This window comes from Hylobates moloch, unplaced genomic scaffold (assembly GCF_009828535.3).
Source record: "Hylobates moloch isolate HMO894 unplaced genomic scaffold, HMol_V3 SCAFFOLD_19, whole genome shotgun sequence".
NCBI classification, from domain to species: domain Eukaryota; kingdom Metazoa; phylum Chordata; class Mammalia; order Primates; family Hylobatidae; genus Hylobates; species Hylobates moloch.
In genome coordinates this window covers 61,128,012-61,151,380 of record NW_026652294.1, presented here as the reverse complement: position 1 = coordinate 61,151,380, position 23,369 = coordinate 61,128,012, and the positions used below count along the sequence as shown (strand labels likewise).

The following is a 23,369-nucleotide window of genomic DNA, read 5'->3' as shown; positions in this document are numbered from 1 at the left end:
TCATCAGGTGTGTGATTTTATACATCTCCTAAAATTCTCCCTAGACTCTTTCCGAGAATCATATTCCTATTCCCGTCCGTGTTATCATAGCTGGCTTAAGATTTCCTATAATAAACTACTCTTTTCAATTGTCACCCATTAGTAATTAATATCATTAATATTGCCAAAATTACCTTTTAAATCATGCTGTTTGAAAACTCTCTAGTATTCTGTCACACTCTTTATTTACCCATTTCAAAATTATTGATACATAATAGTTGTTCATATTTATGGGGTACATGTGATATTTTGTTACATGCATACAATGTGAATTGTATGCATTGTGTGGGTAATTGTAATATCCATTATCTCAAAAATTTATTTCTTTGTGTTGAGAACATTCTAGATCTTCTCTTACAGCTATTTTGAAACATACAATAAATTATTGCTAACTGTAGTTGCCCTACTCTACTACTGAACACTAGAACTTATTCCTTCTATCTAACTGTATTTTTGTACACATTAACCAAGTTCTGTTCACCCCGATGCCTGCCACCCTTTGTAGCCTCTGGTAACCACCATTCTATTCACTACCTTCAAGTGATCAATTTTATTTAGCACCTGCATGTGAGTGAGAATATGTGATATTTGTATTTCTGTGCCTGGCTTATTTTATTTATCATAATGTCCTTCAGTTACTCCCATCTTGTTGGAAATGACAGGATTTTATTCCTTTGTCATGGCTAAATAGTATTCTATTGTGTATATATATCACATTTTCTTTATCCATTCATCTGTTGTTGGGTAACTGGATTGATTCCATATCTTGGTTGTTGTGAATAATGCTGCAGTAAACATGGGAATGGAGGTATTTTTGACATACTGATTTCATTTCCTTTAGCTGTTTACCCGGTAATGGGATTCTTGGATCATATGGTAGTTCTATTTCTGTTTTTTTGAAGAAACTCCATACTGTTTTCCATAGTGGCTGTACTAATTTGCATCTCCATCAATAGTGTATGAAAATTCCCTTTTCTCTACGTCCTCACCAGCATCTGTTAATTTTTGTCTTTTTGATAATAGCCATTTTGACTGGGGTGAGATGATACCTCATTGTGGTTTTGATTTGCATATCACTGATGATTAATGACATTGAACATTTTTTCTTATACCTTTTGGCCATTTATGTCTTTTTTTAGAGAAATGTCTGTTCAAATCTTTTGTCCGTTTTAAATTGGATTATTTGGTTTTGCTATTGTTTGAGTTCTTTGTATATTATTGTTACTAATCCCTTTTCAGATGGATACTTTGCAAATATTTTTTCTCATTATTTAGGTTGTCTCTTTGTTGATTGTTTCCATTGCTGTGCAGAAGCATTTTAGCTTGACATAATCCCATTTGTCTATTTTTGCTTTTGTTACCTGTGCTTTTGAGATCTTACTCAAAAAATATTGGCCCAAACCAATGCCCTGAAGTGTTTTTTCCCAGTGTTTCTTCCTAGTAGTTTCACAGTTGTGGGTTTCGTATTAAAGACTTTAATCCATTTTGATTTATTTACCCATTCCTGAGACTTCAGTGAGCCGTTAATTAACAGTCCTAGGAACATTGTTTAATGTGTAGAAGATTAAGATCTGTACCCAGCTACATCACTTACTAGGTATAACACCTGAAGGAAGCAACACATTTTCTAAGTGATTAATTCCTTATCTTTAAAAAGATAAAGGATCAAACAAATATATTTCATAAACTAGGAAGCATCTTATTAAAGCACTTCTCTGCATGCTTAGGGATACTGATAACTCTTCTGCAAAAGTATTCCTCTACATTCTGTGTAAATGGTAGAATTGCTGCCTTTTTGTTTTCCATATTAAATCATTAGTTTTAAGGTAAAGTTATTTTCATCCTTATGGTGATCTTTTATCAATGTGAGAGACCCAGTACTTTGAAACATGAATGAAATTAAGTAAATCCAAACCTGGAGAAATCAGGTGAAATAGCAGACCACTAGAGACAAAAAGTAAAATTTATCAAGGCACTAAAAAAACCCAAAAAACCAAAAACAAAAACCTTCAATGGAATGAATGAATGACAGCTTAAACTGTCAGCCAACGTGCTACAAAATATTTGTAAAGCACAAGAAATTACAAGTGGCCTGATGTATTTGAAAAGAACCATAGAGAGTGTTTAGAAGTGAAATCATACAATAAGTAAAATTAAAAGTTCACTGACTATAATTACATACAGGAGAAGAGCTTCAGAATTAGTTAACTGGATGACGGAAATGACTAGATGATAGATAGAATAATTTATTCAGAATATGGTATAGAGACAAAGGAATGAAAAACACAGAAGATATATGAGTTATGAAGGGAAAAAGAGGGTCTGTCATTAATTAGGACTCCTGAAGGCTGGGAGATTAAATGGTGAAAATATTTTTTTCAAGAGAAGTTAGAATGGCAACTGACTTCTCAAAAGCAATAGTAGAAACCATAAGACAGTGGAACAGATCTTCAGTGTGTGCTGAAATAAAATGCATCAGTATAAATTCTATTCTCTATTTTAACAGAGATTTAAAATTAGGATCAGGCCAAGTGTGGTGGCTCATGCCTGTAATCTCAGCACTTTGGAAGGCAGAGGTGGGCAGATCACCTGAGGTCATGAGTTTGAGACCAGCCTGACCAACATAGTGAAACCCCGTCTCTATTAAAAATACAAACAATTAGCCGGGCATGGTGGTATGCGCCTGTAATCCTAGCTACTCAGGAGGCTGAGGCAGGAGAATCGCTTGAGCCCAGGAGGCAGAGGTTGCAGTGAGCTGAGATCATGCCATGTACTGCAGCCTGGGTGACAGAGCAAGACTCTGTCTCCAAAAAAAAAAAAAAAAAAAAAAAAAGATTAGGATCAGAAAAAAAATGTCTAACCTCCAAATCTAACATTATTCTCCACTAAATTCCTCACTAAAGGAAGCTGTTTGATTAGAGTAAAAGTGATCTGAGATATAATAAAATTGAAGAGTAAAAAAAGTGACAAATAGCTTGACTTATAACTGTCTTTAAAGTTAAGCTTAAATATGATGCTTACTGTACATTTTGATAGAAACATATCAAGTTAAGAAAGTTTTCTTCTAGTTTTAGCTTTTTTTTTTTTTTTTCCTGAAGTGGAGTCTCGCTCTGTCGCCCAAGCTGGAGTGCAATGGCGCGATCTTGGCTCACTGCAGCCTCCGCCTCCTGAGTTCAAGTGATTCTCCTGCCTCGGCCTCCTGAGTAGCTAGGATTACAGGCACCTGCCACCACGCCTGGCTAATTTTTGTATTTTTTAGTAGAGAGGGGTTTCACCATGTTGGCCAGGCTGGTCTCGAACTCCTGACCCTCAGGTGATCCACCCAGCTTGGCCTCCCAAAGTGCTGGGATTACAGGTGTGAGCCACCGTGCCCAGCCCTGTTTTTAGCTTTCTAAGAGTTTGTACTGGTTTTTTTTGTTTCTTTTTTGTTGTTGTTGTTGAGACAGGGTCTTGCTCTGTTGCCCAGGCTGGAGTGCAGTGACATGATCATGGCTCACTGTAATCTCAAACTGCTGGGTGTGTGTCACCATGCCCAACTATTTAAAAAATTTTTTTGTAGAGATGGGATCTCACTTTGTTGCTCAGGCTTGTCTTGAATACCTGGCCTCAAGCAGTCCTCTCACCTTGGCCTCCCAAAGTTCTGGGGTTATAGGCATGAACTACCATGCTCAGCCTGTAAGAGTTTTTAATTAGGAAAAATTGTTTAGTTAAATAACTTTCTGAAATTTATGGAGACGATAATAAGAGTTTTCCCCAATTTGTTGATATAGTGAATTACATTAATAGGTTTCCTTAGGCTGATCTATTCTTATATTCTGGGAGTAAACTCTACTTAATGATATTGTTCTCTTATTAGATTATATAACTGCAAAATCTGTAGTGATAGTCCTTGTTTCATTTCTGATAAGAGGATTTGTGTCTTCTCTCTTTTTATTTTTCTTATTCTTGCTAGAGACAACAATTTTATTGATTTTTCAAGAGTCAGCTTTTTGTTTCATTGATTTTCTTTTTTTTTCTGTTGTCAGTTTTATTTATTTCTGCTCTTTATTAGTTCCTTTTTTTCTGCTTGCTTTGGGTTTTTTTTGGTCTTTTTCTAACTGCTTGCTATAAGATCTTAGAATTCTCTTTTCTGATGTAACTGTTTAGTGCTATAAATTTTCCTTCCATCACTGCTTTAGCTGCATCCCATGTTCTTTTAATATACTATATTTTACATTTCATTACGTTCTTGCTTTTTAAATCTTCTCTGAACCTTCCTCTTTGACTTGTGTATTATTTAAAAATATATTGTTTAATTTATGAGTGTTTGCAGATTTTCCTATTCCTTTTTTGTTATCAAATTTTAGCTTTATTCCATTATGACCAGAGGCTAGTCTATGTATATTTCCAAATTTGTTGAGGTTGGTTTTATGGTCTAGATATGGTCTATCTTGTTGAATATTTCATGGGAACTTGAACAAAATTATGATTTCAGCTGCTGTTGAATAGAGTGTTTTATAGTATTTGAGAGGAATTAATTATCTTTAATTAAGGTATGTACTTTTTTTAAGTATAGTGCTATAGCACACTTAATAGATTGTCTGTGAAGTCTCTCTTCATTCCTGAAGGATATAGAATTTGCAGACAACAGTTCTTTAAGAAAAAAAAAAGTTGTTGTTGTTGTTTTGAAAAACAATTGTGCCACTTTTCTTTGGGCCTCCATAGTTTCAGTTAAGAAATCTTCTGTCATTCAAATTAGCATATCCCTATAAGTAATGCATTATTTCTGTCTGGCTACTTTCAAGATTTTTTTGTCTTTAGTTATTAAAAGTTGGCGTTTAAAAGTAGTCCATTACTTAAATTTTGACTTCTCCAAAAACAAGTTATTAAGAATGTATTCTATATTGCAAAGATAATATTTTTTCTTCCTGACTGTAGGAGACTAGAAAAACTGTCTTTAAATAATCAATTACTCTTGGCTTATTTCTGCCCTGCTTTGCCTCGGTTCTGGAGCTTAGTGCCTAGAGTTCTACTAGGAATATTCAGTGGTTTTTTTTTGGTTGTTGTTTGTTTCTAAGAGATATTTTTGGAAAGAGAGGCATTCATTCTGGTCTCATCTGCTTTATAGTTTCTACAAAGCCCTTACTGTTCCAGTAATGCTTTCTGGACTTGCGTTATTTTTATGAATTTATTTTTATACTGCATTTGCATTCCAGTGGTGTAACTACCCCTCCAAAAATGGTACCTTTTAAACTTTTATTTAAGATAATGCACTGTCACAATGGCTGTTAAGACTATGATTAAAAGATGGTAGGAGGAGCATTTTGAAATATGAAGTGGAATTTGACCTTAGACTATGAAAGGTAGTGAGAGTACTCAGAGTGGCTCTCTTTTTTTTTCCTCTGAGACGGAGTTTCGCTCTTGTTGCCCAGGGTGGAGTGCAATGGCGCGATCTCGGCTCACTGCAACCTCTGCCCACCCCAGATTCAAGAAATTCTCCTGCTTCAGCCTCCTGAGTAACTGGGATTACAGGTGCATGCCAACATGTCCGGCTAATTTTTGTATTTTTAGTAGAGACAGGGTTTCACCACGTTGGCCAGGCTGGTCTAAAACACCTGACTTCAGGTGATCCTACCCGTCTTGGCCTCCCCAAGTGCTAGGATTACACGTGTCAGCCATCGTGCCCAGCCAGGGTAGCTCCTTTTTTATGGGCATACTTCCCATCTGACCTGTTGAGGTAACAAATTCCCTAGCCCTCGTCCACCCAGCTGATATTTCCAGATCTTTATATCAGAATGTGGCTGTGCCTGTAGGCTAGGGGATATAAGAGAAACAAATAAATGTATTTCCTTATTCTTGTCCAAGTGGTGGTCTAGCCTCCTTTTGTGATATTTGTTTACCTTTTACATTATAAACAATTTAAAAGCAAGAATATGCTTTACCTAATTTTGTTTGTTCTATAGTGCCCACACCATAATTTGATAAACATTACATATTTTCTCAATATTCATAAAAAACATTATAAATACATACTGTTGTTTAGTTTATGATTAAACATCATTATCTTCTCTGATTTCTTGATGAATTATTGATTCCCCTACCGTCTGAATCAGATCCAGCTAAATTCTGCAGTAGCACATTTTGCTGCAGAAACATTTTTGGCAATGGCAATCTTAAAGCAGTTTCCTTTTTAGAATTTGAGTTTTCAAGTTTGTTTCATATGTTGTCCAGTTACATTAACCAAATAATCTTAAATTAGTTTAATCAAGCCTCAAATAAAAGACTTTTGCCAAGTGTCAGAATTCGGAATTAAAAACAACAGAGCACAGCCCATTCAACAAATGCCTTGCGTTTTCTAGTTAATCTAGCATATAAACATTGATCATGAAAACTACTAAATCTGAAAAGACCTTTAGCAAACCCTTTAACACTAAAAGGGCCTTATTTCATGGATCTTCATTTTAAAAATTTATGTATTTGGAGTTATGTGATTGTTGTTGTATCCAAACTTTTATTTGTGTTTGGTTTATATTTATTTACAGAATTCTTATTTGAAAGATTAAAGGTATTAAACTGTACCAGAGTCATTTTTTTTTCCTGTCAGGAATTGCAGAATTTTAAATAGCCTCATTTCCGTTTTTGTGATCTGTGTTCACACCTCTAGTAATAATGAAGTAGAAAACTACTCTTTTTGTACCTTATTGCTAATCTCCAGAGTTTTCTTTTACCTTACCCCAATAGTTTGTGTAGTACACATTCCTTGTAGGGTATTCAGTTTATATACGTCGGATTCTCTAGGGCCATGGCTTTTGCCAGATGAAGCACTTTTGATTTTGAGGCTGATGAAACACAGTGCGGTTATTGATCTGTGCGTGACATAGGCTGTCTCTCTCCTAGCAGAGTGTAGCAACATTTATCCAGGAATTTGCGAAATGTCACTCGGATCATGTTCGCAAGGTAAACTTGCAAAACCCAGGATCAGAGCTGAGAATCCATGTGGAATTGGACGTGACTGTCTTATTCCTATGTCCTGTCTTCTATTCTAGATGAAACAAGTGGTATTTGTTAACAGAATATCTGTGTCCTATTTAGACTTTGTAGGAAATTATTATTACCACTTCGAACACTGTATACTATAAAATTATACTTCTTATACTCTGTTTTCAGATTCATTTCTTATCTTACCAAAGAAAATATTAATATGAGAATATGTGACCTGAATAGCATCAGTTAGAAATTTCTTTTCTGTTTAAAATAAAGCAGTGTTATAATATATTGCACAATTTTATATTTCTGATAGTGTCCTCATTTTTTACATCAACATACTTTCAGGTAGGTATGCCTCATCAATACCAATATTTCAGGAAGTGAAAAATTATAGCATATTTATCACTATTGAATTGATATGCTATTTAACTGTGCATCTATTTTAGAGTTTGGTTTTAAATGACTAGAATATTGGTATGCACATGGATAGGTATGTTTGTTACAATTCAATTTAGTTGAATGTACCTAACACATGTAAAGCGCTATAATAATGGGATATTCAACAATGAAGTAAATATGATCCTTGTCCCCTATAATAACAGAGTTGAACATATGTATAATAATAAAAGGAAATTGTGAGATACAGAGATATATATGTATACATGTGCGTGTGTATATATACCATGGATGTTTAAATGCATGTGGAGAGAGAGAGTTATTCGTTCCTGTCATTCTTGAGTAAGGCTTTTGAAGGAGTGGTGTTTGGGCTTAACCTTAAGGTTTCGTATGATTTTGGAAGTTGTGTGCATTGAGCAAAGTCATTAGAAGAAAGGATAGCTTGAAAAGACATCTAGCTGACATAGCAGTTTGTTGAGAATAGTGAATAATCTGGTTTGGCTGTGGTTCTCAACCCTGACCACTTATTATCCTCACCTGGGGAACTTTGAAAAATACTTGTGCCAAGGCCTGACCCTAGACCAATTAAATCTGAATATCTAAGAGGCCCTGTACCTTGGTAGTTTTTTAAAGCTCTCAGGTGATTCTGATGTAGAATAAGGACTGAGACTAAGGCTGGAGAGACTAGAGATGGAATGCAAGCAACTAGATAAATTATTGTTTATATATCAAGGCAAAAGATGATTATAGGAAGAGATCTAGACAATATTAATAGAAATAGAAAGTTTTTAAAAAAAACAAGAGACTTTGCAGTGTTATAACCCCAAAAGTTTGATGACTAATTGCATATGGGAAAGTAAAGAAAAAAGAGGTATTTAAGATATTTTTCAGGTTTTTAACAAAGTGAGTAGAAAGTTGATGATAGAAGAATTATATTTGTGACAATGTAATGTACTAAATATTGTGGTGAGAAAATACCAAGAAAGTTGAATAAAATATTAAAAGGGGCCTCATAAATGCATACTAGAACTCACACACACACACAAAGAAACTAAATCCTTAGGATCTAAAATCAACAACAGCTTATCATTTGTAGCCAAATGGTAATTTGTTAGTGAACTGGAAATATCAAGTAAGTAGTAGGATATATTAGTTTAACATTTAGGGGATAGGCCTGGGCTAGACATATAAATTTTGCAGCCATGTGTATGTAGATGGCATTTAAAAATGAAGCTGAATGAAATCACCAAGGACGTGGAGATAGGTACAAAAGAGATAAGGTCCAAGATCTGAGCTCTAGGCCCTCCAATATTTAGAAGTTGGACAGATGAGAAAGGACCAGAAAGGAGAGCCAGTGAAAGGGAAAAGCAAGAGAAAAGAGTATCTTAGAAGCCAAATGATTAAAGTATATCAAGAAGGGAATGATATACTTTACCATTCTCTATGCCAGCTGCTGCTTATTAGAATGAGTTCATGGGAGGAATTGAGGAATGGGAACAGAAAGAGAGGAATTGGAGGATATAATTAAATATGCATACGTTTTAGAGTTATTTTGAGGAGATTTGCTGGAAAAGGGAGCAGAGAGCCTCTAAAATATAAACACCTAATAACTTAGGCTCAAAATAAATAATTCATGTATTGATAATATCAGTACTTTTAAGTAATGCTGATAAAAAGTCATTAAAGATATACATTATTTTAACAGAACAATAAAAAGTCTTTCTCTAAGTATTTATCAAAAATGTTCACATAACTAGGCCACAAAACAACCATTCCATAAATTTCAAAGGATTTGTATCATATAAATAATATTATCTAACACAAGTGAAGTAGAAAATACCTTAAAAAGTTAACTTAAAAATATTTGATGCGAATTTATAGAGGCATTTCTAAAAACTAATGGGTCAAAGAAGAAAACAAAATGAAAATGAAAAATACTTCAGATTGAATCACAATGAAATAATACATATGGAAACTTTTAGAATGTGACTAAGGTGGTACTCAGATGGAAATTTATATCCTTAAATACTTGTAGTAAGACTAGAAGTCTAAAAATCACAGAGCTAAACATTTTATTTAAGAATGAGAAATTGAATAAACCCAGTGTTGTAGACTAAATATATGTGTTCCCCCATAATTCATAACCCCCAATGTGATCATTTCAAAAGTAGAGCCTTTGAGAATTAGTTAGGGTTACATTAGTTCATGAGGGTGGGGCCCCCATGATGGGATTAATACCCTTATAAAAAGAGGAAGAAACAGGAGATCTCTCTGCTCTCTGCCATATGCAGATAGATGAGAAGATGGCCATCTGCCAACTTGGAAGAATGGCCTCACCAGACACCAGATCTACCCACAACTTAATCTTGGACTTACCACCATCCAGATCATAATAAATAAATGTTTGTTATTTAAGCCACCCAGTCTATGATAATTTATTATAGCTTATAGCTGCCCAAACTAAGACACCCAAAGAAAATAGAAATATTAAAATAAGGGCAAAGTTGATATTGTAGAAAGTAAAAATGCAGCAGACATGATCAACAAATCCAAAAGCTGGATCATCGAGACTAATAAGTTGACAAACATTAACAAGTGTTGATAAGGATATAGAGAAATTGTAACCTTCATACAATGCTATGGGAATGTAAAATGGCACAGGCATTTTGGGAAATGGTTTGACAGATCCTCGCAAAGTGAAACATGGAGTTACCAAATAACCTACCAGTTCCACTCTCAGGTATACATTCAAGAGAACTGAAAACACAGCCGGGCGCGGTGGCTCAAGCCTGTAATCCCAGCACTTTGGGAGGCCGAGGTGGGCGGATCATGAGGTCAGGAGATCGAGACCATCCTGGCTAACACGGTGAAACCTCTTCTCTACTAAAATTAAATACAAAAAAAAAAAAAAAATAATAAGCCATGCGTAGTGGCGGGCGCCTGTAGTCCCAGCTACTCGGGAGGCTGAGGCAGGAGAATGGCATGAACCTGGGAGGCGGAACTTGAAGTGAGCCGAGATCGCGCCATTGCACTCCAGCCTGGGCGACAAAGTGAGACTCCATCTCAAAAAAAAAACAACAACAAAAAAAACTGAAAACATAAGTTCACATAAAAAACTTGTACATTCATTTATAGAGAAGCGTTATTCATAGTAGCCCAAAAGGGGACACAACCTATGGGTCCATCAACTTATGAATGGAGAAAAAACTGTGGTGTATCTATACAGTGGATTATCGTTCATTAATAAAAAGGAATAACATACTAACATATGTTACAATATGGATGAACCTTGAAAGCATATTGCCGAGTGGAAGAAGCTAATAATAACAGACCATATACAGTATGATTCTATTTATATAAAATGTCCAGAAAAGGCAAAATCCATAGACAGAAATTGGATTCAGTGGTTGACTAGAGCCAGCGATGGGAAAGGAGTTTCTGCAAATGGGCATGAGGTTCTTTTTTTTTTTTTTTTTTTTTTTTTCTGGGGGAGACGGAGTCTTGCTCTGTCACCCAGGCTGGAGTGCAGTGGTGCAATCTCGGCTCACTGCAAGCTCCGCCTCCCGGGTTCACGCCATTCTCCTGCCTCAGCCTCTCCGAGTAGCTGGGACTACAGGCGCCCGCCACCATGCCCGGCTAATTTTTTTGTATTTTTAGTAGAGACGGGGTTTCACCGTGGTCTCGATCTCCTGACCTCATGATCCGCCCGCCTCGGCCTCCCAAAGTGCTGGGATTACAAGCGTGAGCCACCGCGCCCGGCCGGGCATGAGGTTCTTTAGAAGTACTCTACAGTTAGTCTATGGTGATAATTGCACAACTCTGTAAATATACTAAATGTCCTTAAATAAAGAAGTGTACACCTTAAAAAGATAAAACATGCCAACCAAGAATATTATGTCTGGCAAAACTTTCTTCAAAAATGAAAGTGAAAGAGACTTTCCCAGACAAAAGTAGAGGGACTTCATCACCACTAGACCTTTCTTAGAAGAAATACTAAACTGAGTTCTTCAAGTTGAAACAAAAAGACGCTAAACAGCAATACTTAAAAGCATGTGAAAGTATAAAGGTCACTGGTAAAGGTAAATAGTGGTGTGTAATCACTTTTTATTGTGGCATAGAAATTACAATAATAGGTATTAAAAAACATAACTAAAAATATGATAATGAATACATAATATAAAAAGATGTAATTTGTTTCACCAAATTTCATGTGAGGAGAGAAGTAAAAGTATGAATATTTTGTATGTGATTGAAGTTACGTTATCAGCTTAAAAGATTGTTTAAACAATATATTTTATGTAAGCTCCATGGTGATCACAAAGAAAATACCTGTAGAAGATACACAAAGAAAGTGAGAAAGGAGTCAAAACGTGTCACTGCAAAAAAAAAAAAATCAATGAAATACAATGAAAGATAGCAACAGAGGAAAAGAGAGACAAAAGAGCTATAAGGAAACAACAAGGTAGCAATAGGAAATTTTTTTCACCATCAATAATTAAATATAAATGGATTACGTTCCCCAGTCAAGTGATGGAGAGTTGCCGAATGAATTAAAAAAACAGAATCCAAGTATATCCTGTCTCCGTGAGACTCACTTTAGTTTTAATGACACAGGCTTATAGTGAAGGGATGGAAAACTATATTCCATACAAAGGGTAAGCAAAGGAGAGAAGGGGTGGCTATACCAATATCAGATAATAAATCAAAAACCATTATAAGAGACAAAGACATTCACCTGAAAGAAGGGCCTATTCACCAAGAAGAAAAAACAATTATAAATATTTATGCCCCAAACCTCAGAACTCCTGTATGTATAGGAAGCAAACTTTGACAGCTGAAGGGAGAAATAGGCAGCGACACAATAATAGGAGGCGTAAATACTCCACTTTCAACTATGGATAGAACAAGATTAATACAGAATAAGAGGACTTGAACAAAACTGTGGACCAATTGAACCTAACAGATGTGTAGAGAATACTCTACCCAACAACAGCAGAATATATGTTCTTCTCAAGTGCACATGAAATATTTTCCAGGATAGACTACATGTTAGGCCAAAAACATACCTTAAATTTAAGAAGGCTGAAATAATACAAAGTATCTTTTCTGATCATAATGGTATGAAACTAAAGATCAATAGCAGAAGAACAACTGTAAAATCCACAAATGTGTAGAAATTAAACAAAACATTCTTTTTTTTTGGAGACGGAGTCTCACTCTGTCACCCAGGCTGGAGTGCAGTGGCATGATCTCAGCTCACTGCAACCTCCACCTTCTGGGTTCAAGTGATTCTCCTGCCTCAGCCTCTGAGTAGCTGGGATTACAGGTGCGAACCACCGTGCCTGGCTAATTTTTTGGAGAGACGAGGTTTCGCCATGTCTTTTGGAGAGACTAGGTTTCGCCATGTTGGCCAGGCTGGTCTTGAACTCCTGACCTCAAGTGATTTAGGCACCTTGGCCTCTTAAAGTGCTGGGATTACAGGCGTAAGCCACCACACCCAGCTAAACCAAACAGTCTTAAACAACCAATGGGTTAAAGATGTCACAAAGAAAATTAGAAAATACCTCGAGACAGATGAAAATGAAAACATAACACCTGAATTTATGGACTGCAAGCATAAGCAGTTGTGAGAGGGAAGTTTATGTACTGTACACTTGAAAATTTGTTAAGAAGGTAGATCTCATGTGTTTTTTTACCACAATAAAAAAGGTAAAATTTTTTTTTATAAAATTAAATATCCGTTCAAGATAAAAATTATCTTAGCAAACTAGGACTAGCAGGAAACTTTCTTATTCTGTTAAAAGGTGTCTACCAAAAACCTGAAACAGTTCTGTTAAAAGGTGTCTACCAAAAACCTGAACTAGCCATCATACTTAATGGTGGAAGTTAGACGTATTCTTTTTGAAATCAGGAAGAATACTTCTATGCTTGCTATCATTGTTTGTCTTTGATGTTGTACTTGAGTTCCTAACCAGCACATTAATATAAGAGACAGAAGTGAAAGTTAAATGTATTAGAAATGAAGAAACAAAACCATCATTAGTTCCCGTACATTATGCTTGTCTCCAAAGAATCTCAAGGCAAATTACTATAATTAATAAGAGATTTCAGCAAGATTGCTGGATCAGTAATATACTAAGATAATAGGACTCATATTCACCAGCAATCAACAGAATATGCAATTTAAAAGAAAAAATATTGTTTAAATAATAGCAGGTATTGTGTGGTATCTAGGAAGGGAAGTTGTATTACAATTTCAGGGATTGTTAAAATGTGAAATAGTGTCTTTAAATTGCTATATGGTTGGGGAGTCTATATGTGTCTATATTCTAAAAGTATAAAGAAAGGTAAGGGAAAAATAAACACCAAAGTTATTCAGGATAGTGATTATTTCTGGTGGATCAGGAGAGACGTTCATAGCTTCAACTGTATTGGTAATATATTGTCTTAGTTGACTGGTTAATACATGGGCATTCATTGTATTTTTCTTTATATACCTATGGTATATTGAAATATTTCATTAAAAATGAAGAAGGAAATCTACTGATGTCATTAGCCCAGAGAAAGAATGCTAGAGGTGGATCAAATCTTCACAGCAAGATCTTAAGTTTGGGGGAACTATCTGCTATATGGGCAAAGAGGAGTTAGAGAAGGAGATCCAAAAGAACTGTACAGAGAATGTGGAGTAAAAATTGAGTACTTTAATAAAGAAACAAGGGAGAGAAAGTTTTTAACAAGACAAAGAGAAGCTTTGGTCAACAGTGTCAGATCCCATAGAGGAACTGATAATAGAAAACTGAGAAGAGACTCTTGGACTTTACTAAGAAGACTGTATTAACAAGAATCTCTTGATAGCAAGTGATAGAAACAGACTTCAAACTAATATAAGAAAAAAACACAAAATCTAAGGATAAACTGTAGATCATAGGCTTGGTAAAGGTACAGAAAATTGGAAACAGACACTCTAATGTTTTTAATGCTTCTATCTCACATCTCTTCATTCCAGACCAGACCATCTTTCTCCATGCAGCTCTGGCCATGCGTATTGGCCATGTGGTAAGCCTACATTCTTATAGCTCCACCTCAGAGAAGGAAAGAACTACTCATTCTCATCTTCTAGTCTTCCTCTAATTTACAAGATAGTTAAATTTGCGGAGCTACAGGAATACAAATACTTTGTCTGTATGTCATTTTGAGTTAGGATTTAGGTTTATTTCATTATATGTTAATTGTCACTTACATGAATAATTGACAGGAATTTCAGAGTCATGCAGGATACAGAGTAGTTTCTATTGGGCAGGACTGATTTATACATTGCAGTACTTATGTATTCTTTGCTGTCACCCACTTCAGTTGCCAATCATTGTGGCACTCAAAAGTGCCCCAACAAATTTCCAAAATACACATCCGGATAGTATGTACTATTTGAGAACTACTGATTTAGAAGAAAATCAGATCAACTGGCTCGATTAATAAAATGAAAGAACACCCAGACTTACCCTCTTACTAAAGATCTACATGAATCATTGTCCTTGATGTAGCATAACTGCCTGAGAGTCAGGTATTTATTTGACTTTATTTATTGAGTGACCTACTTTGTTAGGTCAAGTCTTTTTACTTGAAAGAATATGATAAACAGAAAACAATTCTGAATAGAAAATGAAGGGAAGGATGATGGTAGAAGTTCCTATGTGGGATTTTGTGTGTTGGAAAAAATAGCTTTTCAGTGAAATCTATGAGAAATACCTTGAATAATATAGTATAGGTCAAAACCTTGCAAATCTCTTTTTTCTATATAAAAGAAATTTCTACTCTATGCTATGAAAGACTCTTTTTGGTAATTTTTACATGTGTTAGTCCTTAGTTTTTTAAAATCCCATTTTAAATGTTATCAGTAACTTTTTATTTTATTAAATCCAAAGATTTTTAAAAGCCCTTTCTAAAAATGTCCATTTTTCACTCTCTTGAATCTTATGAAATTTATACAGGGAATAGAAAAAAACATTATTGCTTCTCTGGAGAATTTTTGTAGGGTATATTTATAAATGATCAACATCATATGAATTCTTAGTACTGCTGCTGTTAAATTTGTAATGAGTTGTAGGGTTTTGGAATTCCCTGACTGGCTTTCATCCAAGCACTTTATTTGCAAGGCTTAGATACGGTACAACCAACGAGAGACATACAGTTAACTATTGACCCTATCATGAAAATATTTCAGTTTTTAAGTATTAAGGTGTTATTCATATTTAGGATATATTTAAGAAACATATGTCTTTCGCTAGCTTGAATATATGAATTTGGAGCTGCAAATGATGATCTTTAGCCTTTGACTCCATAACCCCCAAAGTTGGTAATATTTAATTTAGATTAATGTGATAATGTAGTTTTCCTAAGAACTGATTCAAATGTAATTTAATGTTTATATTCATGCTTTTTAGAGGCTTACTGAGAAATTCTTTATCTTATAAAATTTAAATTTCAGAAATATATCATGGTCTATTATAAATTTTTAGAAGTCAAAAATTATTCTAAGGAATACTGATGCCTCTCTTTTGAAGCTTATGTAGGAATTAAGTATTATGAGCAATTTAATACTATACATGGATATTCATTTCCTCTGGCTAGTCTACAAAGGCCTTTTTGAACAATAAAATACCATAAAATAAGAAGTAATACTATTGTAATAGCACACCACAAGGACAAGAAAACAATCAAATAAAAGTACTGAAATCTGATTTTTAGGAAAACCAAGTTTAATCAGAAATGAATCAGCAGTCTTCATGAGATTTCCGCAGATATTTGATAGTCTGTTTCTGATAACTCAGTCATGATAATTGTACTTGAAAAGTTATGGCCTCTTTTCGTGTGTATGTCTTTAAAATTTATGAACAGGGTATTTCACATAGACTGCAAAAAATCTGTCATCCGCGTTTACTCTGAGAGAAATTGCATGGTGGGCAACTCACTGCCATCAGGGTCCCAGAGCTTCTCCCGCTGCAGTGTCAGCTACAGGAACCTTATCCCAGCTCAAAACTAGATGCTGTCACATATCCTGTTGCCTGTCTGCACTCCCATAGGAAAGTAGTAATTAAGTTCCAACAGAGCCATGTTGCCAAGCCTAAAGACAATCCTGGTGCCATAAAACTGGCAGATGCATTCAGCCAGCTCACGAATATGCTTTGGGGCCCTCCCCATAGTTGAGGTTGCAGGGGTTTCCTGTGTTGAGAAAAAAGTGTTTGGAAAAGTTCTCCCAAACTGCCCTGGCTTGGCTTTAAACGTGCTGGGGTATACAGATGCAGGCCGCTGGCCCAGCATGCTTCTGCACCTAGGTGGTCGCCTGCACTCTGCTCCGGTGCTGTGCATGCTGAATCCTTGGACACTTGTTGGTCCCCCAAGGTGAAACTATCAGCAGGACTCACAGTTTATCACCATGGGTGCCAACATCCCACCTCAGAGAAATGCTGAAAAAACTGAATCAAATATGAGTGGTTTATTCAACTGAAGTTCAAAATCTTTGATGAAGCTTATATCCCTTGTCGTGTAGCCTGTCAGTTCCTGGTTAACTTTCAGCAAAACACATTTTCTTGGTAAGATGGAAGAATTCTGAAAATCAATGACCATGGCATGTGAAAGAGATGATTTAAGTGAATGTCTCCCTTACTTTCAAACAGCAAATGATGCTGTCCTTAAGTGGCAGCCCAGGTCTCGCCACATGCCTTTCCAATTGATGGTGTGGCTGGTCTTTCATATGGGAAGACTGTACTTGGCTGATCATCTTCTGTTCATCTCCGGAAGTGAACTCCAAGGGAACTGTTCAGTAACTTTATGTAAGTTTACAGGTAAATTCCTTTTGAAGTTTCTGGGCCATGGTTTGAAGAAAGGCCATGGGAAGTTTCTTTTGTTCCATGGGAAAAATGAAAAGTCACCTTTTCTGCATAACCTAGAAGATTAGGGAGTTTGAGGCCAAGTACCATACTCCCTTCATTGTTTCCAACCATGGTGTTTTAACTGCCCATTAATTTCCTTAATTCAGTTACCTCAAAGGTAACATCTAACCCATTTGGAAATGCATTGTCACCTTGATATGTATCACTCAGAAAATCCACTTGTCTAAAAAATTCCTGGATGAAGAAATTTTTCACGGGCTTCATGAGAGTTCCACATTACCTCAATGAGGTTTTTAGCCTTAAAAAAATCTACAGTTTTACAAATGGTGATATTATCTTTATTTAGTCCATCCAAGCCCATCGAAATGGGCATGTTGAACAGCCAAATCTTTGTTTTTAAGAATTTACTGTTTAGCTTCATTTTCACCTTCAGCAAATTCAGTTTCATTTTCTGATGCTCCAAAGCCAGATCCTCTTGGTGGAAGAGGCTCCAAACTCTGGGTGTACAATGTCCTCATGCTTCCTTCTCCTGCTGCCACCTCAGAGAGCTCCCCAGGCCTGACCAAGCCTTGGTTATGAGGGCAGGAGGCTGTCATTCTTTACTTAGATACAGATAATGCTGTTAACATCACCCTGAAACATCAAGTATTATTTTTGTTGATCTGGCATGTTTATTTTTTTTCTTGGTTCTTTGAGTGGACATTCACTTAAATCATCTTAAATTGGGGTGGATTCTTTTCTTCTTGCCACCACTCAACTCCAGTAACAAAAAAATATTGACAAAGAAGGTGAAGGAAGAATATAATTAAAGTGGTAAATAGTAAATAGGACATGTGAGGAACAGCTATTTCTATGTTGAATTAACTGAATTTAAGCCAGAGAAGGAGAGTAAAAAAGAGGAGTTCAGAAAGACATTGCACAGTTTCTCCTTTAGGACATCAAATAGCACTACCATCCTCTTTCTTTCCTATTGAGGAAAGGAGTCAGAGTGGGTATGCATTGCAACCTCATAGTCATTAGTATGCATGTCATATGTAAGTCTCGTGTTTAGGAGGGCTACGACTGAACTCATAATATTACCATATAAACATTGAGAAATTATGTTGGTAGTGAGGGTGATGAATTATTCTGGATACACTTTTTGTTTCCATTATCTGTCCCAGTATTTAGTACCTGGTATTTAGTTTTCAAGAGAGCTTTTCTTCTCGTAACTTAAACGGAAGGTTTGAAATAACAACAAACCAACAGTCAAACTCTTTTTTCTGTGAATAGACAAACATTTATTTTTCCCATGAATACTTGAAAGCCAATTATATTAGTTAGCTTTCTAAATTTCACATATAACGTGTTTTTACTATCCATTATTTTCCCCATACTTGTGGGAACAGAAGTTTAAGTGATGTGGTTCAACAAATCCAATTAAAATGCATTCGTTTAGTTATTCAGATTATTTTGAAAGCAACTACCTTGCTAATATCACATAGGTTAAAATTTGCTATAAAGGCATATAATGTTAAAACTATTCATATAAATTAAAAGTACTTGTTAAATGTTTTGAGTATTTTTGGCCTTTCAGAATTAAAAGTATTAGTAAACTGTTTTGAATAATTTGACACTTGAAATAATAGTGTTGATTTTCATTTTGAGAAATATTTAAACATAGTTACAAAATAATTATTTAATTGGACATTAGCTAGAACTTGTGTTACAAAGTATAAGGGCATTGAATTAATTTAACTCCTTGTAAATGTTATTGAGAGTAGCGTATCTCTTATCCTTATGCAGATATCCATATTTCTCTGATAGAACCTAATTGGAACACATCAAGACAGATTGGCATTTTCAGACCCATAAAAAAACTGCTTTGTTAATTGCAAACCATATTTAGTATGACCTTATAACAAAGTAGCACCTTAAGTGTCATGCTTTGTCTTTAATGTGCACACTGGAGCTGGGTTCATCTGTAGCAGACAACTACACTTCATGAAAAGAGTTTTTTTTCTTGATAGGCAATTAGCAGTAATTAGGAAGATTCACCTCAATAAGATGTCAACATGAGATTGTTTAAAAAAGTTGAATGTCAGTGACTTAAAAAAGAAAGTTCTTCTGACACCTATGTATGGCATGTGAAACATGAAATGTTAATTTAACTTTTCTGCTTATTATTCATGCACAATATTATTTTGTCATTCAGATTCTGCACTGACAGAGTGTAAGGGTGTTAAAATAGTGTTGCTGGAATAAAAAGAGGATTAATCTACCATTGGCCAATTAGCCAAAAGGTACTTAATGGTCTCTAAAGGCTACTGAAGTCTAACTACTAGCAAAAGCATTGGTGAAAAGTCCTCTATATTACCTTCATTTGCTTGACATTTTGTGAAACATAGTGTAGCCCTTTCATAACTGCAGTTGTCAGAAAATAGTATATAAATGAGTGATGCAGTAACTCAGTGGATTTTTCAGAAGAAATTTTGTTACATAAATAATTACATCTCTGTCTAAGATTTTTTTTTTGTTATTGGTTTTTAATTTTTAATTGTTTCTCTTGGTGATCTCAAGTATCGTAACAAAAGAAAATTAATGTTTTAAATTTAAAAGTCTTACTTTTAGATTACTAAACTTGGAAGTTATTAATCTGAACTATTTACCTTTTTAAATAAGTTTTGTATGGAAAATATTTGTTAGTGACATAGAAAATGATGGCATTGTCTTGAAAACTCATACATCTTAATTGACTGTGAATTTAGTCCTATACCTGGACAACATACAGAATTTTATTTCTTTCAGTTTTATCCCCTTTAAAAGTATAATATTCTCAATAAAAGAACATTGATTCTATTCATAGGAGGGAGAATATCATTAAGATTATGGTGACTTTCTAGGGAGTTCTTGCCTGTAGAATTTACATATATCCTGTTCAATTAGAATTTTCTCTCCAGTCTCATTTATTTACATTCTGGTGACAGAATTTATGTTGTAATTTTTTAGAAACACGATAATAAGATTTTAAAATTGCTGCCTCTACAGAATAATCAGATTATGAGAATGTAAATGAACTTATTTCTGTATTCAACATTAAATAGTCTTAAGTCAGTCCTAAGCAGAATTTAAGATGAGAGATTTTGGAGAAGTTATTGGAAACAGATCATTCTCGTTTAATGATTGCTTTTCTCTACTTGGATTGTCAAGCCCTTTGTCTTTCAAAAGGAGAAAGAAAACTTGGAGAGTACATTATTGTTATAGATGGGAACTGAGCCTCACTTTTTACTCTGGTTACTGATTGGCCTTTTTCAATATTGAGCGTCTCACCGTTGCTCCAGCATGGACTTTGTGTTCTTTGGCCACCAGCTGTTTCCTCCATGGGCCTCCAAGAAACCCTGATCCAGTGTCTCTGGCATTCCACCTCATGTTTGGCTGGATTTTCTAGAATTTTGTGTCTTTATGTTTCAGACTCCACTATCCCCACTAGGAATATTTCCAAATTTTTTAAATGGTTCATTACTTTAAATTTTTAATCCAGTGGTAAAAAACAAATGGGAAAGACTGAACTGTATCTTTGAATGCTGTAGGATGGATATTGTCCAGAAAAAAACTGTAGGTCAGAATCTCTTTCATTTTAGAAATGAAGAGCTATACCCAATCCCATTCATTTCCCTTGGAGCACTGCTTCTAAACTAGTTGGATACCCAACAGCATTTTCTTTACATGTGCTACAACTAGCAACATGTCCGTTGAATAGGCAGATATTGAATATTTTATTCTTTAGAGACATCAAGATCAGAGAGTATCTAAAAATATATTGTTTTGGGAGTAATTAGGGAAATGATTTTCTCAGCTTTTTTTCTAAGCCCTTTATTTCTCATTATTGGGCCTAAAGAATATTTTCCAAGGGCCTTGTTTTATTTGTTCTGGTAGTTCATTCCTGAACATTAAAATGTTTACCAGGTCTCCCTGATGGAGAAGGGATGCCTGATGTCCTCAGACTGCCCCCAGTTTACTGACCAGTGATTTGGCAACAACCTTCTCTTGAGTAAAAGTTGGAAAGCAGAGTGGTCATAGATCTAAGCTAGGACATTCAATGCTGTACTTAGCTTCTAGATCACATTTTACAGAACAAACCAGGGGAATACGGGGAGGGAAACAAGCTCTAGCCAGCATTTACCAGATAGGAATTGAAGATAGCAGCAGTTGCCTCAGCTTCCTGTTTTGTTTCTTCATAGCACTTACTATAGTTTATTGTTACATATTTCTGGATTATAGACCAGTAGCTACCTAAAGGCAAGGATTATTTATAACTTTTTTCTTACTGAAAACAGAGAACTACTATAGTGCCAACTACATAGTGTGTGTAAAAAGAATAAATGATAGATATTGAATCAGGTTCTGAATCTAGGTACTCCATATCTAAATCTCCCAGCAAATGTCAAGTTGGGGCCACGAATAAAAGCAGTTTGTGAATGAAGTCCCGTATAAGAAAATAAGGGAAAATAGGCCAGGGGAGACTAATTTACCCTATTCATGGGATTCTACAGTTACAGTTGAGAGCAGCAAACAAAAGCTTCTGGCCAGAGGCTTTTTGCTTGTCAGTTAAACTACAAAATGCAGATCTGGTAGAGGCAATTTATATTTCTAGCATAGAAAATGGAGCATGCAAATAAACTGAAAAAGAACAAAAAAAATTAAAAAGAAAATGGGGGTCAGGCACAGTGGCTCATGACTATAATCCAAGCATTTTGGGAGGCCGAGGTGGGAGGATTGCTTGAGGCCAGGAGTTCAAGACCAGGCTGGGCAACACAGCAAGATCCCATATCTACAAAAAAATTTAAAAATTAGCTGGGTATGATGGTGCATACCTGTAGTCCCTGCTACTCGGTAGGCTGTGGCAGGAGGATCCCTTGAGCCCAAGAATTTGAGGCTGTAGTGGGGTATGATTGAGCCACTGCACTCTAGCCTGGGCAATAGAGGAAGACCTCATCTGAAAAGAAAATGGGACAATTTGTAAAGCAATTGAAAAAATGAATACAAAATTATGGATAAAGAAAACAAAATTAATCCAGAGTGAGAATATTATATAAACTCTACACACTGTGGGGTTTAGGATACTTTCTTGAGATGGGACAGAGTGGCAGTAAGAGAACAAGAATAAGTTCTAGAAAGGTGCTGATTAAAAAAATATCAGGACCTATATTAATTTTCCATGCTACAAAACAAATTACCACAAATTTAGCAGCTGAGAAACAATATATGCATTCGTTACCTCACGGTGTCATTGGGTCAGGAGTCTGATACAGCCTAGTGAGGTGCTCTGTTCAGAATGTGGCAAGGTTGCAATCAGTGTGTCAACCAGGCTGCCTTTTTTGAAAAATTCAGTTACTTGTGGGTATAGGACTGAGGTCTGTGCCTTGCTGTCTGAGAGCCAAGGATCATTCTCAACTCATTGAGGCCTCCCTTAGGTCTTGACTTGTAGCTCCTCTCATAACATGGCAACTTACTTCTTTAAAGCCAGCGGGGGAATCTCCCTGACCTCAGGGAATGCGTCTGGCCTTCTTTGAAAGGGCTCATCTGATTAGGTCAGGACCAGCCAAGAAAAGCTCGCTTTTGATTAGCTCTCAGAAACTTGATTAGGGACCCTGACCCTAATTACATCTACAGAATCCTCTTTGCATATAACATAATGTAATCATGGGAATGATAGCATATCATATTTCTGGGTCCCATACAAGGGGAGGGTATTGTGCCAGAGCATGAGTCATCTGAGAATTGTGTCTACCACAGGGTATTATACTGAAGAGTAAGTTTTTCAGTACATTCTTATTTCTTCTTACAGTCGCTTAGAGAGTTCTTTCCTTTTCAGGGATTTATGCTTCCTCAATGTTAAATTTAAATAAATTATTAATAGATAGTGTCTAGTTTAAAAATTTTATAGTGTTAAGTTCTATTTTATAACCTTTGGTTAGAAATAATTGACTACACGTAAATCAATACAAATCTCAGTACTTATTCTTATTGAAGTCAACTTTTGAAATAGATGTTTAGGAGACTGTGGACAGATTGCACTGATGCAGATATAGAGTCAGA

General features: G+C 35.5%; 1 protein-coding gene and 1 pseudogene across 3 annotated transcripts in view; one reads left to right on the top strand and one right to left on the bottom strand.

Annotated features, from left to right (window-relative positions):
* Nucleotides 1-23,369, top strand: part of CNTLN (centlein) — a 370,084-nt gene that overhangs the window by 296,378 nt on the left and 50,337 nt on the right. The gene's annotated exons all lie outside the window — the stretch shown is intronic.
* LOC116458531 (sorting and assembly machinery component 50 homolog) lies at nt 16,411-17,809 on the bottom strand (annotated as a pseudogene).